At 44.0% G+C, this 13,905-nt stretch overlaps 1 protein-coding gene across 3 annotated transcripts in view; it reads right to left on the bottom strand.

The window, feature by feature from the left end:
• The window catches only part of DGKG (diacylglycerol kinase gamma), a 211,674-nt gene extending 198,206 nt beyond the window's left edge, over window positions 1-13,468 (bottom strand). For 2 of the 3 annotated variants that reach the window (XM_043473481.1, XM_043473483.1), the window contains exon 1: window positions 13,027-13,468. The gene's annotated coding sequence lies outside the window, so the exon portion shown is untranslated. The remainder of the gene's footprint in view (window positions 1-13,026) is intronic. The other variant, XM_043473480.1, reaches the window with a different exon arrangement.
• Between the last annotated feature and the right edge of the window lie 437 nt (window positions 13,469-13,905).

Genomic DNA, 13,905 nt, shown 5'->3' with positions numbered 1-13,905 from the left:
GAAGTATTTGACCCCTTATTATTTTCATGCTTCTTTTAATTTTTTTTTTCTTTTTTTCTCCCTCAAACTCCCCCTCCCATCCAGGTTGCAAAAGAACATTGAGAAGAATTCCATGTGCTATACAATAGATCCTTGTTGGTTATCCATTTTAAATACAGCAGTGTGTACATGCCCATCCCAAACTCCTTTTTAATTTTTTTAAAGCTTCCTTGGCTCTCCTTTATTTTTTGTCCTTTGTCATATGAAATATGTTTTCTCAGATCCCTTGATTTAGAAGATAGAATAGTGGGGATAAAAATTCTATTTCTGTTTTTTTACGTTTTTTTTTTTTTGGCCTCACTGCATAGCCTGTGGGATCTTAGTTCCCCAACCAGGGATCCAACCCACATCCCTTGCAGTGGAAGTGTGGAGTCTTAGCCACTGGACCTCCAGGGAAGTCTCAATAACTATTATTTTCTAAACTTTAAATGTCAAGAATGCAATGAGTCTCTCATAGTTGAACCAAGGGTTTCAGAACATTTTATTTTCATTGTCCCATCCTGTCCTATATTCTCCAGAGAAATACCAGCCTTTCAGACTTAAAAATGCTTTTTGGTGTCTAAAATTTTAATTTGCTGTTTCATAACTTTGTGTAGCAATACATATCTTCTCTTTGGAAGTATCTGACTTTTGCACACAATTTAAAAACTGGATTTATAATAATTACTTAGACATCTCTTTTTAAATTGGCTTCAGTACTGTTTGCTTATCCTTTATAACATTACTTCCTCCACAGACTTGATTTGCTTAACTATAGCTTAAACTCTGCTAGTTAGTTTCACCTAATAGACTTTAATTCTGTTGCTGTGTTTGAGTTTCCTCACCACCTTTCCATATCTCATTCTTATCTTTGCATACCATATTTCATTATCACCTCAGCCTTTTCTCCTTGTCTTTTGATTTATAAAGACCATGACTTCTGGCCCTCTTAAGAGTATTCCAGTCTCCTAAAACAATCTTTTAGGTCCAGCTGGAGAAGCCCATTTATTTTAATTCTGTACGCTATTCTTTTGTTTTACATTTTCCTTTGCTCCTCTCTGTTTCACTCTTCATTCATTCTTTAAGAAGAAAGCACTCTACAGACTTGATGCTTGTCAAAGAACAGGTCTTGGGTCTTGTTCTCTCTGAACGCTGAATTAACAGTGGCTGGGGGGTGTACACAGAGCCGAGGCAACTTCAAGTCCTGGAATATATTATTCTAGAGTAACTTTTTAATTTTTCTTATTGTCAGAACAAGTTCTACTGTTTGGAATGTATCACAATTTTCTTTACAATGTGACCAAAATTTCTTGTGTTTAAATAGATACATGTTCATTCTTTTTTTTTTTTCCATTTATTTTTATTAGTTGGAGGCTAATTACTTTACAATATTGTAGTGGGTTTTGTCATACATTGACATGAATCAGCCATGGATTTACATGTATTCCCCATCCCGATCCCCCCTCCCACCTCCCTCTCTACCCAATCCCTCTGAGTCTTCCCAGTGCACCAGGCCCGAGCACTTGTCTCATGCATCCAACCTGGGCTGGTGATCTGTTTCACTATAGATAATATACAGATACATGTTCATTCTTGAATGGGAAGGAGTACATGTCCATTGCATCAACTTTCTTACATCCTTAAAATTCTTTACTTACTCCTTTGTCACTCAGCATGTTGAAGATTGATAGAAATATGTTGTTTCCCTCTGTAATTGAGTTTTGTCAAGTTTTTTTAAATATATTTTGATGTTTTATATTATTCAGAATAAAAATATTCAACGATGGTAAGTCTTCTAATGGATTATGTCTTTTAGCCACATTTAATGTATCAATCAACATTTCTTTCATTTATTTCCACTTTGTCTAATAGTGCTCTCCCTTCTTTCCTTGGTTTACATTTTCCTGGTGTACCGATACTCTTTTTTCCCTTCTTTTTGCTCCATTTTGTTTAAAACAGCATGTACTTAGAATCAGTTTTTGCCTATTCAACTTTCTTTGTTTTTTAATAGAATGATTAAACCATTCACATGAATGGAATCACAGTATTTGTCCTATTGTAACTGGTTTATTTCACTTAGTGTAATGTCTTCAAAGTTCATCCATGTTGGAGCATATGTCAGAACTTCCTCCCTTTTTAAGGGTGAGTAATATTTCACTGCAGGCATGCGTTACATTTTATTTATTCATCGATGGACACTTAGGTGACTTCCACCTTTTGTCTACTGTGAATGATGTTCCTCTGATCATGGGTATGCAATTACTTTTTGTATACTGTCTTTCAATTCCTTTGAGTATATAACCATAAGTGGAATTGATGGATCATATGGTATTCTATTTTTAATTTTTTGAGGAACTGAGCTATTGTTTTCCATAGTGGTTGCACCATTTTATAATCATATCAACAATGCACAATGGTTTTAATTTCTCTATAACCTCAGTACCATTTGTTATTTTCTGGTTTTTTTTTTGACAATAGATATCCTAAAGGATATGAAGTGTTATCTCATTATGATTTTGATTTTCATTTTCTTAATGATTAGTGATGTTGATCATCTTCTCATGTGCTTATTTGTCTATTTGCATATTGTCTTTGGAGAAAAATGTTTCAAATCCTTTGCTCATTTTTGAACTAGATTCTTGTTTTATTGTTGAGTTTGGAGAATTCTCTATATATTCTGAATAATAATCCCCTTTCAGATATGTGATTTGCAAATATTTTGTCCCATTCTTTGCTGCCTCTGCCATCTTAACTTAGAAATGATAGTGAATTTCTGGGCTCCCACTCTACATCTCTGGGTCGAGGTCCCCACCCTACACCAGGTCCTAATCAGAATCTCAGAGGAGGAGTCTCCAGGAAATTTGAATGTAAATAAAGATTCATTCAAGAACTGCTGCCTTGTAAGCATTTAGAAGAGAAAGCAAGGATCCCTTGGAACTAACCAAGTTTCACTCAGAATTCATGGTGGGTGGTTCCTAAGTCTTTTTAACAGGTCTATCAGTTACATAACTCAGAAAGTGGTAAACAGAGGTTGGAAGCACAGACTGTTTGACAGAGTTTCCCATGAGCCTTACAGGCACAAGAGAGAAATACGTGTTGAATGCAAAGGTAAGGACAGTATGCCCAAAGCCACCACTGAAGTGCAGTGTGCAGTGTAGGGTCTGACACACTGAAGTGATTTTTAGAGAAACTGTAATAGAGCCATAAGAGAATTGCCAGAGGAGGTAAAGAATTAACAACCCCGTAGTTTGAGAAATCACTGAAGGAACTTTTTGTTCTTAACTTTGCTGAATGCCAGTGTCACTTGGGGACCTTTAAAAAAAGATACTCAGGCCCAGGCCTGACCCTAGACCAATTAAATTAGCATCTCCTGGATTGGGACCCACAAGTGGTGTTACTGCAAAGCTCCCCAGGTGATTTTAATGTTTAACCAGCATCGAGGACCACTGGTCTAGAGAAAAGGACCATGCTGACAATCTGTGAGGCTCTAACATAGAAGAGGAATACAATAGTTTGAGCACTCAGCTGGCAGAAGTGGATATTGGTCTAGCTGGTCAGCAGATGGCTACCGGCAAAGCTTGCCTATCAAGCCCAGACTCTCAGTGCTGTGAAAAGCCTCCTCGCTTTGTTAAAAAGGCATGAATCTCCTTGACGTGGATCTTTCGAATACTGGCAATACATGTATCAAGATAAATGAAAATTGATCTCCCATGATCTCCTCGGCTCTTGTGGTTACACCTGCCCCTTAGACTCATCCCTTTCCAATCCCTTTCCAACTGTAGCCACATAGTTCATCTATCAACTACCTCTCCATCTGGATCTCTCACTAACACTGCAAATTCAGCAGGCCTCGAACTGAACTCATCAATAATCCCGCTATGGCTCCTTGAGCCTCTTGGTCGATGGAACCACTATCCTCCCAGATGTACCAGGTAGAAGCCTGAGAACTGCCCTAGGTTCCCCTGTCCCCCTCACTACCTTCACATCCACCCAACTACCAGTTCTTTCCTGATTCTGTCCTTCCTTCCATCTGAACTACCTTGTCCAGCCCTCATAGTTCCTAAGCTCTCAGAAAAGCCTCCCTTGGGTAGCCCTGCTTCCTGTCTTCTTTCCTCCCAATGCTGCAGTTAGAGGGGCTGCACTAATGTTAAAATCTGATCTGATCAAACTTTAAGTTCCCATGTAAAATTTCTCAGTGATCCCTCACTGTCTACCAGAACAGATCCACCTAGTTAACTTGGGAGACAAGACCCTCCGGTCCACATATCTAGACTCATCTCCTATCTCAACTCACCTCCACTTCTCAGCTCAGTTTTCACTCCATACTGTCCCCTTTACTAGAATGTACTACCCACACTTGTCTCTTCACTTAACCTCTAGCCAGCTTTTACACTTTGGCTGAAGCCCATCTACTCCAGAGAGTATTACCTGACTTCCTTGGTGACCTTCCTCTGACTCTCAGCTAAAGATAATGCTACATGATGTCTGTTTCTGTCTCTGGTCTACCCAGTCCCACCAAGCTCCCAGAGAACCAGTTGGCCCTATGCCCAGCAACTCATCCTGTGTCTATCACAGAAAGGGTTCTCAATATTTATTGACTGGTTTAATGGTGATCAGATGATTGAGTGAACTTCCTCAAGAGTGCATTTTCCAGGATATTCATGATTTAGGGCTTAAGAACCATGGGGGCTTTGGGGCAGAGTGGGAATTGCCCCAACTATAGAAAAATATGGCTACTGACTTCCTGTTGGGAAAGATCATTTTTTGTGAGATCATGTTCTCATCCTGGCATGAGAAAAGGGCAAGGACAGTCTCCTACCAGTGGGTGACCTGGGGTCAGGTTCTGGGGGCCATGGAGATCCTTGTTGACGAGGCCTTGGGACAGGGAGTGTGCGGGACTGGGTAACAGCACCCATTTTGCATGACTCTCAAGGATCCTGGAAGGAACACTATGGCCCTGAGGGACTGAGAGAGCCTTCTCCGGCTCCTTCACATTATCTGAAAGGCAGGGGCACTGAGGCAGCAGGTACAGTGCTGTAGGCTGCTGTCCCAGAGCAGAGAGGTGAAAAAATGCAGCCAGGAATGAAAACATTTAGGCCAAAACACTTCAAGAATTTCAGCATCAAGGGTCAAAGTGGCCTTGCTGACCTCTGGCCAGCTGACTTGGCACTTTCACACCAGGTCAGAAAACAGGAATGTGAAAACTTGGTGCCTGGGCAGATGACACCATCTATGCCTTAAGCAAAGAGAAAACTTTCCATGCAGACTCACATAGAAAGGAGGGATGGGCCCAAATGGTCAGCTGCTGCTTGGTCACTGAGTTTTATCCTTCATCCCTTTTCTTGCCATAGTAGACTCTTCTACTCTTCACAGCCTCTGCTTCGGTGAATCACTCTAGTGAAATGAGGCTGATGACATCCAAGCTACCTGCCTCACACCTATGACTGGAATCAGGAAAGACCATAGATACAAATACACTGTTATTTTCCAAGTGTGGTACATGTCTAAAGGATAATTATTATTATTGTGATTTCATCATCAAAAAGTGTACGAACACAAATACTGTATATTAACTCACATACATGGAATCTAGAAAGATGGTACCAATGATCCTACATGCAGGGCAGCAAAGGAGATATGGACATAAAGAACAGACTTTTGGACTCAGTGGGAGAAGGAGAGGGTGAAATGATTTGTGAGAATAGCATTGAAACATATACATTACCATATGCAAAATAGATAAAAAGGGCAAGGTTGATGTATGACGCAGGGCACCCAAAGCCAGTGCTCTGTGACAACTGGAGGGATAGGGTATGGAAGGAGGTAGGAAGGGGGTTCAGGATGACGGGGACACATGTATACCTATGGCTGATTCATATTGATGTATGGCAAAAAACATCACAATATTGTAAAGTAGTTATCCTTCAACTAAAATAAATAAATAAAAAAATTAAAAACCCTGGTGGCTCAGATGGTAAAGCATCTGCCCGCAATGAGGGAGACCTGGCTTTGATCCCTGGGTCAGGAAGATCCCCTGGAGAAGGAAATGGTAACCCACTCCAGTACTCTTGCCTAGAAAATTCCATGGTTGGAGAAGCCTGGTGGGCTACAGTCCATGAGTCCGTGGGGTCACAAAGAGTCGGACACGACTGAGTGATTTCACTCTCACTTCACTCTCACTCTCACAAATAATACATGCTGGAGATGGTGTGCAGAAAAGGGAAACTTCCTACACTGTTGGTGGGAATGTAAACTGGTATAGCCACTATGGAGAACAGATTGGTGATTCCTTAAAAAGCTAAAATAGAGCTACTATATGATCCAGGAATCCCACTCCTGGGCATACATCTGGAGAAAACCATAATCAGAAAAGATGCATGCACCCCAGTGTTCATTGTGGCACTATTTAAAACAGCCAGGACATGGAAGCAACCTAAATATCCACGGACAGAGAAATGGAAATAGAAGAAGTTGTATGTACATACAATGGAATGTTACTTAGCCATAAAAAATGAAACAATGCCTTTGCAGCAACCTGGATGGACCCAGAAATTATCATACTAAGTGCAGTAAGTCAGATAAGAGAAAGACAAATAACATACGATATCACTTATATGCAGAATCTAAAAAAAAAATGATACAAATGAACTTATTTATAAAACAGAAACAGATTCACAGACTTAGAAAACAAACATGGCTACCAAAGAGGAAACAAGATGGGGAGGGATAAGTTAGTAGTTTGGGATGAGCATAAACACACTACTATATATAAAACAGATAACCAGCAAAGATGTACTGTACAGCAATATTTTGGAATAACCTAGATGGGAGGAGAATTTGAAAAAGAATGGCTATATATATATATATATATATGTACAACTGAATCACTTTGCTGTAGCTGAAACTAACAGAACATTGTAAATCAACTATACTACAATATAAAATAAAATAAAACAAATTTTTAAAGTCTTCTCTTACTTGGACCTTTTCTCTCTGTGTTCTGTATCCTGTCATAGAGATCTTTCAGCTCCATTTCCCACTTGAACAATAAGCTTGCTCCTCCTCTCTCCTATTAAACCATGATACCAGGAAAGAATCTTTAATTTTCACTGAGACATCAATGATTGAGAGGTTAATTCCAAGAGAATAAGAGAACATTTCTGCAGAAAACAAAGCCTTAGGCTTCTTCAGAATCAAAGATGGAGAGAAGAAGTATGCCCTGGAGAAAGCACTCAGAAAGAGTTGTGTGACCTTGGCCTGTCCTGAAGGTGTGAGCCCATGCAGGGCCCTTTCCTTTAGATGGAGGATTCCTCATGCTGAAGAGGCTGGCCTGGGACCCACTGCTTCCCTGGCTCCTTCTCTGATCTCATGTTCAGTGATGCTAGAGACTATTAGATCTGCCTCAAATTAATACAATCTCTTGGCCTAACAATAATATTCAAGGGTGTCAAGACAACATACAATTGAGATAATTAAATCACTCTCCTTAATCTGTACAGAATCACAGAATGAGGAAGCTACTAACACCACAGCTACCATCATCATTACCATGAACCACCACTACCATCATCATTACCATGAACCTCCACTATTACCACTACCACATCATCGCAATCATCACAATCACCATTACCCTCATGGCAGATACAATTCTACTTTTTTAAATGGGAAAAGTTACTTATAAAAATGTCTTAACTTAAGGGGTTGATGTTAATCCTAGGAAACATTACAGAAGAGGATTTGGAATGAGCTTTTAGGACTGAAGTTGTGATCTTGAGAAATCAACATGGGTTAACTGCTACTAGTTTACGTCAAAGTAACAAAATTGTTTCTTTGACAACATTAGGCAGGGAGATGGGGGAAATACCAGTGAGGAGGAGTATCTTGACTTTATCAAGACCTTTGATAAGATTCCTCTGATAATCTTTTGAAGAAGAATAATTCTGGATTAAGAGATAGTACAAGAAGATAAACTATCTTAAAACATGCTATGTATTTATTGAATTAACATCTATCTATCAGGAGTATATATTGGAATGCTCCAGAATGCTGTAATGTTTATAATTTTTTATTGATGACTTAGTTGAAGAGGTCATACTCATGTTTGGGGACAATAGGAAGCCAGTTGGAAGGGACAGCATATATTCTGGGTAACAGGATCAAAGCCAGAAATATCTGGGCAAGCCGGCAAGAGAGATTGAATTAAACAAGACAAAATTGGGAATAAATGCAAGGGCTCTGTATTTGGGTCCCAGGTAGCATCTCTACAAATATGGAATGGGAGGGCAGCAGCAGGCAGGGGATACAGTTCAAGAGCAAGTTTCAAAGAAAGTTGGGCTTTTTCAATGGATATGAAACTCAACAGCTGTAACTTGTATAGAAGCTAGTTCAACCTGACAGGGTTTTAACAGAAACATGAGATGTAGAATAAAGGAAGTGGTCATCTCACGTCATGTGGTGCTGATTAAGCCTTCTTTGAAATGTTATGCTTTATTCATTAAGAACAAAGAAATTAAGGAAAACTGGGGCAAGAGAGTGAGGACAATCCTGGAGCCAGTGACTTATGGGGCTGGACAGAGCAGTGGGGAGGGCACAGGCCATGGAGTTGGAGCCTGGTTATATCAATAGCTGGATGTGATTGGATACTGTAGATCCTAACCAAGCCAGTATTTCTATCCTGGGCTGATGATCAACTTCCCTGAGAAGCACAGATGGTGGTGGTTAGCAGGTCTGCTCTCCTAGGTTTTGGTCCTCTGGTCAGACCACATTATGGGTGGGTTCCTTTCTCCTGACCTCACCCATCCAGGGACAGTCTCTTATGCCCCCAAGCAAATTTTTACACTCTTGAAATGCCAATGTGTGTATTCTCCAATATGGCAGCCGGAAGCTGCAGCATATTCAAGTGCTGCATTTCAGCACTTGAAATATGACTAATGTGACTGAGAAACTGAAATTTTTATTTTCTTTAATTTTAATGCAGTGAAAATGGCAAGTCACATGTGGAAATACACTGCGCAGCTCTAGACAGCTTTCAGATGCATTTCTGAGACTGATCAATCTGAGCAGAATCAAGATGCATCAAAAGAGAAATGCACATGGAGCACCCAGCACAGTACCTGGAAAATTCTCTTGTTCAGTCAGTGCACTAAATTGTCTACTGTGCAAAAGTACCAGCTCAGGGGCTGGGGCACAGAGCTAGCCATACTTCTAGGAGTTACAGTTTAGTGGGGGATGGGCAGATAAGTGATGTCACCACAGAGAGCTAAGTGTATGCACAGTTAAAGCAGAGAGATCGCTAACCTAGATGAACAGTTGAGGAAGGCTTACTAGAAATTTTTAAGATCTGAGCTGAGTCTTAAACAAGTAGACTTCACACTGGAGGCTCAATGGATATTTATTCCACTTATGAGATTATATTCCAAGGCTGCCAAGCCCACTGCTGGTGACAGAGGTGGCTGTGGGATAAACGCAGCCCTAGAGAAAATTCATAGCTGGGGCAATTAGTTTTATTTGAAAATTTCCCCTTTTGTATTGCCTAACTTCTCTTCTGTGGCCACATTTTATTCACTTGAGGACATTTTTTGCTGATGTGTATAAGCTTAATTTTTATTTCATGATTAGTAGTCCCTACCCATGAGTGGGTGGAGGTGGCGGGTAGTTGAACAGGTGAATTTTGTTACATATGAAGATAACTCACTATGGTTTGGTTGTGGAATTCTACTAATACTTGGTATAAACAAACAGCTTGGTGAAAATAGCCAGTGTGTGAAGAAGCTGTCACTTTCTGGCTGGGCTGGCTGAATTTGGCTCTGATAGTGATGTACCTTCTAAGAGTGGGAGCTAATCTATTAATTTGTGTGGAGAAGTAGGATGTTCTGCCACTTATATTTTACACAGTGGTCTGTTCAAAGGTAGTAAGTGATGTCTAGCCAGAGAATTCTGCAATTGATACTTGTGCACAAAAACAAAATAGGCACAGCCATATAGTGTGTGGTTTTCACAATCACACTTGTGTGTATACATCAGGGAAATATGTGTAATCCCTTCCCCATGAAGCCAGGGGAATGCCCACGAGGGCTGGCTTGGTCCTGTGAGGAGACCCTCCTATAGGTCACCTGCTTTGACTGTGCCAGAGTTGCCTCAAGGGGATGGAAGTATAAACTGGTGTATCCTTTTCAAAAACCAGCTTGTCATATATACTAGGAACTTTAAAACATTCATGCCCTTTGGCCCAGTGATTTAACTTCTGGGCATCTATACACAGGAAGTATTTGGAAATGCCTGCAGGAAGACTGCACAGAGATGTTGTGCAGAGTTATGTTGTTGCTAAACACAGGAAACAATTTAAATGACTAAATATAATAATATGCAGCCATGTGAAGGACTTTCACTACAATACTATTTAGGAGAAAAAGCAGAGAAACAATAGCTACAGAGGCTAAGCAACCCCTCAGTTGTTGAACAACCTGAGTTTGAATACTGACTCTGACACTTACAAGTGGTGGGGCTTGGGAAGTCCCCTGAACTCTCTGGGGTTGATAATACTACCTCAGGACTTTTGAGGATTATATGGCACAGAATTTAAAATACTTAACACTTGCAAGGTACGTGGCCAGGCCATGATAAGTCGCTTCAGTCGTGTCTGATTCTTTGCGACCCTATGGACTGTAGCCTGCTTGGGCTCCTCTGTCCATGGGATTCTCCAGGCAAGAATACTGGAGTGGGTTGCTGTGCCCTCATCCAGGGTATCTTCCCGACCCAGGGATCGAACCCATGTCTCCTGCAGCTCCTGTATTATAGGTGGGTTCTTTACCGCTGAGCCACCAGGAAAACCTGCAAGGTACATTAGGTACCCACTAAATGCTGGCTCTCCCTGGACTGTACAATTTCCAGGCATAAAAATAGCTGGAAAGGAAACATGCTAATATATTAGCCTTGTGGAAATGTCTGTAGTTTGATTCTTTGTACACTTTTCAACTTCCCAACATTCAATGTGAATTATTTTTATACTAAAAATGTATATCATAACATTGCAATACAATAAGATTTTTTAAGTTTTACCACAACAAAAATAGTGCTTCTCTTCCAGAGGATGAGCTAGGGATCAGCAGTAGAGCAAAGAGCTGCTGTTTTAGGGTACTTCCTGGAGCAGAGCCTCAGGCATTCACAACTGGGACCTCTAGGAGTGCAACGTTGGTGGCATCCACCCCCACCTGTTGAAGGTGTTTTGGGAGATCTGAGGGGGAGTTGGAACAGATGTCCTTAGTTTTTCCTGTCTCTGAAAGTCTAGATTCCAAGATGCTCTGATTGTTTATCATTATCTCCCCATGTCTTGGTTGATCTGAACCAAACACTGACACGAAACTGTAAGACAGGAAAGACTCTTCTGCTTGCTCCCCACTTCCACCCCTCTCCCAGAAAAAAAAAAAAAAAAGCTTGTAATAACGCCTACCAGTGCTATTCATGAACATTAAGGGTGATCCCTAAAGACACTGATGGAAGGTATAGTAGGAAGGTTAGATTAATGGCAGCCCTTTATTTGATGGCTATAATTTACCTTCAGAACCAGGCAAACACAGCCCTTTTAAACTAGACTAAGTCCCCTCCCACCTTAGGACAAAGCTCTGAAATGAGAGGAGCACAAAGTATGTGTGCGCGGGTGACCAAATACTGATGGCATTTGCCCCCTGTGATCTAATACCCTTCGTTGACAACGAGGGGTACCCTGTGCTCCAGCAAGTGACTTTGGGGGGCTGTTTTTTCAACAAAAACTCCCAGGCACCGAAGTAACAGCGTCGTCTCCCCCTTTCGAACCCGAGCCCTGTGTTCTGACCGCTGCCCCTCATCAGTGATGTTTTCTGGTCCACACCTCCCAAACCAAAGCGCGTTACCCTAAGTCCAGAAAAGAAAAAGGACGAACAGCCCTCTCAGGGCCTCCTCGGGACCGCGAGGTCATCGTATGCTAATGAAGCAGGAGGAGACAGCCGCCCCGAGCCCGCCTGCGAGCGCGCCCGCGGGTTCGCAGCTCTCCCGCGCGCCACTGCGGCGCAGCCACAAATCGCCGCGCGTGCCGCAGACCCTCCTGCCCTTCCGCGGGGAGAGAGGGGGGATGCGGGAAGGTCTCGCCCGCCACTCTGAGTCCCGCACCTGGATTGCTCACACTTGGGAGCTGCCTCTTCGCTCCTGTCTCGTGCTTCCCGCTGCAGCGATGGCGCGGATGAGGGCAGCGCATCGGAATCACCTGTAGGGCTTTTTCGAACTCCACAGCCCCCCTCCTCAAATTCTAGTCCACTCGTCCAGAGGAAGAAAATCTCTGAATGTGCAGGGCGAGTGGACTGGTGGAGTTTTCGAAAGCCCCACAGGTGATCCTAAATGCACGCACATGCACAAACATCTTTTGAGTCCGAAACTAAACAGGTCAACCCGACCTCCCTGACCCTCCTCTCCTTCCGTAGCTTCTATTTGTCAAGGTCTCCGCGTTCTCTTCAGCTTCCCTTTACGCTCCCCCAGCCCGGGGGGCTTTGTGGAGTTTCCCCCCCTCCCCCCGCCACCGAAGTCCCGGAACCCTGCGGGACGGTCAGAGGTTTGGCGGCCAGACATTAGAAAAAGTGTCCCCGCTCTTTGCTGCCCTTGTGCACTCTGGGGCGCGAACTGGATACCAAAGGTAAGTCTAGAAGGGGCGAAATCTGACCAGTTGCTTCAGCACGCTACGTGGAGCCAGGCCGCCTCCCGCCCGCACACCTTTGAGGTTCGGAAGGTCCTCCCAATCAAAGAGGAAGCCGGTGCCCCACCCTGGGCGGCTCCCAGTGCCCTCACACTGCCAGGGGGGCATCTCCTCCTGCAGGGGCTGTGTGGCAGGTGGTATCGTCAGGAGGGGGGGCGCCGTGGCCTCGGCTGCAGCTCCCTCCCCTGGCCACGGGACCGGCTCCCGCTTTGGCCCCTTTTTCCAACTTGCTGCAGCTCGCGTCCCCAGCCCGAGCCCCCTCCGCCGCGCGGGCCACGTCTTACCTCTGCAAGCAACACTTGGTTGCGCGGTTCTCCGGCGCGCTCCTTCCTCGGGGCTTATTCCCTTACTTGGGAGGAAAGAGGAACCGAGAGACTGAAAGGGGACCGAGGCTGGCGTCTGGGCGTCTGCTCGCCCGCGCAGCTCTCCCGGGGAGGGGGATGGAGCTCGGGTGGGCGCCGCAGGAGCTCCGGCGGCCCGGTTGGGGTTAGGCGGCGCGGGGGTCTCTGCCCGCCCAGGTCCCCGCGGCTCCGGAGCGGTGCGTCTCGGCGGCCCGCTACTACGGCACTGCGGCGCCCTGCCCCTCGCAGCTGGCAAGTCCGGCTGCCACTCTCACGGCGGAGCCCTGCCCCTGGGCGCAGAGCCCGCCCCCGCCACACACCCGCGTGCGCGCGCACACGCGCAATACACCCGCGCGTGCACACACGCGTGAATGCGGTGGGCTCAGAGCGAACCCGCGGCTCTTTGGTGGTTTGGGCACTTCTCACTGGTAGGGCTTCGGTCTGGGAGGAGGAGTTAGAGGCTGAGGGATTTAGGCTGCAGCAGTGGTGGGCTGCGCAGAGAGAGGCCCAAGGCCAGGTGACTCAGGGGACAGGGACAACTATTTGACAAATACCTACAGCTCAGCTAGGGCCTTGGCTGTCTCACTATCTCGACCAAGTCAGAGAAAAACAAAAAATGAAAAGTCAACAAATTATCTCCGTTTCCTAGGCACTCAATGTCTAGCATCTAAATCATTGCCCCTGCCCAAGGGCACATTTCAGGGGCAGGGGATTAGTGACTGTTCCATCTGAAAAAAATTCCCCCGTCGAAGATGTAGGGGGACCATCGCAGCCCACCGAAGTTGGGCTCTGATTGCTGGATCAGGTCTTAGGACTGAGGCT

The sequence above is a fragment of the Cervus canadensis genome, chromosome 7 (assembly GCF_019320065.1).
Source record: "Cervus canadensis isolate Bull #8, Minnesota chromosome 7, ASM1932006v1, whole genome shotgun sequence".
Classification (NCBI taxonomy): domain Eukaryota; kingdom Metazoa; phylum Chordata; class Mammalia; order Artiodactyla; family Cervidae; genus Cervus; species Cervus canadensis.
The sequence above is the reverse complement of the archived record's forward strand: the minus strand, read 5'-3'. Positions and strand labels throughout refer to the sequence as shown.